The sequence below is a fragment of the Hipposideros armiger genome, unplaced genomic scaffold, assembly GCF_001890085.2.
Source record: "Hipposideros armiger isolate ML-2016 unplaced genomic scaffold, ASM189008v1 scaffold_112, whole genome shotgun sequence".
Lineage (NCBI taxonomy): Eukaryota > Metazoa > Chordata > Mammalia > Chiroptera > Hipposideridae > Hipposideros > Hipposideros armiger.
The window spans coordinates 2382780-2385644 of NW_017731462.1; the positions used below are offsets into that span (position 1 = coordinate 2382780).

Below are 2865 nucleotides of genomic sequence, written 5' to 3' on the forward strand. Positions count from 1 at the left end.
ATCAGCATTTAATGCCTTTGGCTAAGCCCTCTGCCAAGTGAGCTTCCTGAGGGCCCCTCCCCTGTCTTACTACTCTCCCTAACCATTTTTTTTTTTTAACAAACCACTTTTGGTAGCTAGAAATGGGTGAGTTCAATTCAAAACCAGATTTTTTCATGCTGTATAGCACACTGCATCATAAGGTAGTGAGATTCCCATCACCAACATTCAAGGAAAGGTAGACATGGGATATTATGGAAGGGGTGCCTAGTGGGTGGGAGGGCAGATGAAAAACCTCTAAGACCAAAGTCTAGTTTCTGAATCTATATGTAACATAGTTAGTATGAGTCATTTAAAATATTAATACATTAAAATAAATACAATTTTATATAATTCATATAAACATTAGTGTTAATATTAAATGGATATTAAATAACTTTACTATTACTATGAATGACTATATTGCTGATAACTCACTCTGGTACCTAATATGTCAATGAAATCTCACAATTAAAATACACATCAAATTACTCCCATACTTATATCCAATATTTCTACTCTACTTTCTGCTATTTCCTTTATTTGGTTTTTATATAAATGAATGATTGCATATAGGAAAAAACTAACACAGAGATTCTAGTTCTATAACAAATTAATTTTGTCTATGTAAGGTCAAGAAAAAAATACAATTCCTCAGTTGAAACAGAACAAGCCATGAAAAAAAAAGCTGAAATAGAAATGCTAAAATGATTTCACTTTTTTTTTTCCTCTCAGCATTGTTCTAATTTTTCTTAATAAAAGCAAACATAATATCCACCTATTTATATGCTGCCAAATTTATCCAGGGCCTGATATAAATTAATCCCTTTGAAGTTGAATTTGAATACAATGGCATTTCAATTGTTAAAAATTGTTAAAAAATTTTAAAGCCCAAGCAACTTTTTTTCTGAACCATCCCAATCCATACACCTACATAGTTCCTAAAACTGAAAAATTTGGAAAATTTTCTGCAATGAAAGTTATAAAAAGTAATTCTTACATCTGTTTCTTTGCAGTCTCATGTTCCTGATGACTTTTTCCTTCTAAAATAATTTTCCAACCCTAGAACTCTTCAGTATTTCTTGACTCACAGTATATTTACAGTGTGTACCTCAGGAAAAAACATATAGCAACTATTTCCTACTGTACTAGAAAAAAAATGAACAAAAAAGTTAGAGAACAATATCACGTGAAGAGTAAACCGCCAGTTAAACAAAAGAAAAGAATGTGTTTTCACTCTTACTAACTAAAAGCCTATTCTTTCCATCATATGTTCTTAAAAGAGAGAATTGTTTTAAACTAGTGGAAACAAAAATTAGCCTCTGTTCCATGAATTCAGAGATTGTGCCTTATATAAATTCAGAAAGATTTAACACTGTGTTAATGTCAGAAATAATATTGCATATACCACATTAACTAAAAGATGGCATTTTAGGAATTCCTTATTGACATTTCTAATTATAAGAATATCATATGCATTGGTGGTACTAGATTTTCAAGGGAATCACCTCATATGTTATATAAATGTTTAACCACTATGTTGTACACCTGAAATTAATATAAAATAACAATGTCAACTGTAATTGAAAACTAAAAATGTTTAAATAAAAAATCAATAAAAATGAAAGACAGATTTAAAAACAAAACAGAATGTCATATATACTGAAATGATATTGTGAAAATATTCATATCAGAGCACTGAAAGCCATACTACAAAATAGCTAAATTGATGATCTCCAGGGCATATTGCAGAAGACAGCCACAGCCCTCCTTGGCAATAGTCAATAAATCATGAAAGTTTCATGCTAGTATTAATGGAAAGGAAAATGACACAACTATGTCTAAGAAGGAAAGAAACAAAAATGAAAACAACTCCTCCAACTAACAAAAAGTAGCAGGAATGAGGAAGCAAAAGATCAAGAAGGAAATTTGAATAAATTACACTCTAAAATAAATATTTTCTTCCAAAAAGAAAGAAAGAATTCTGTTTTAACACAGATCAGATTTGTGATTTGGTTAGGCAACACTATTCATTAAACGGAATTAGATATTTACAGAGTAAATCAGAATATATGAAATGTTGATGATTTGATTATAACTTACCTGCTTGAATATTTATAAGGTTCTCATTTGCCTTCAAAATAAGTCCATGCACCCCAGTAGGCTCTTCAGGGCTTGTTGATATCTGGCCTCAGCATTCCCTTCCAGCCGAATCTGCCAGACACTCCATCCACACAGCCTGCTGGCCACACACCTTTATACCTCCTCCCATTTCTCCTGGCTAGTGACCACCTGGCCCTGTGACCACAATCATTTTGTTATCTGACATTCGCCTTCTAGACCTTAGTCAAATGTCTTTTCTTTTCTTACATGACGTATTTCTTCACTTTCCCAGGCATATTCGGCAGTCTTTCTCACACTTCAGCATTACCACTCTCATATATTTTATACTTTTTTTTAATATTCTTAACACATAGCACAATGCCTAGCACATAGCAGGTGCTCCCTATATCTTTGCTGTTGAAGGAATACAGAACTATTAGAAAATTTCACAATTATGTTAAAATCATGAGGCCAGATTTTAGAACCATCTGTAGATTTCCAGCTGGATTAGCCACTGAGAAGAGCTCTTTTGAAACAAACAATTAACATCCTACAAATGAATTATATAAGCAGCAGGATACATGGGGATTTGGGGCGGATTTACTTTTTTAGTTAAAAATAGGAAAATGTTTTTTAAATGAAGGAAATATCCATACAAGTTTATTTACTGTAAGGTCAAGGCAAGAAATGGCCTAGCACAAAATGGTCAGGCCAGCCTAAGTAGTCATTTGGGTTGTGTGTGGA

At 32.5% G+C, this 2865-nt stretch overlaps 1 protein-coding gene across 1 annotated transcript in view; it reads right to left on the bottom strand.

The window, feature by feature from the left end:
• The window catches only part of BMPR1B (bone morphogenetic protein receptor type 1B), a 408951-nt gene extending 406771 nt beyond the window's left edge, over nucleotides 1-2180 (bottom strand). The window contains exon 1 of the mRNA XM_019647508.1: nucleotides 2122-2180. The gene's annotated coding sequence lies outside the window, so the exon portion shown is untranslated. The remainder of the gene's footprint in view (nucleotides 1-2121) is intronic.
• Between the last annotated feature and the right edge of the window lie 685 nt (nucleotides 2181-2865).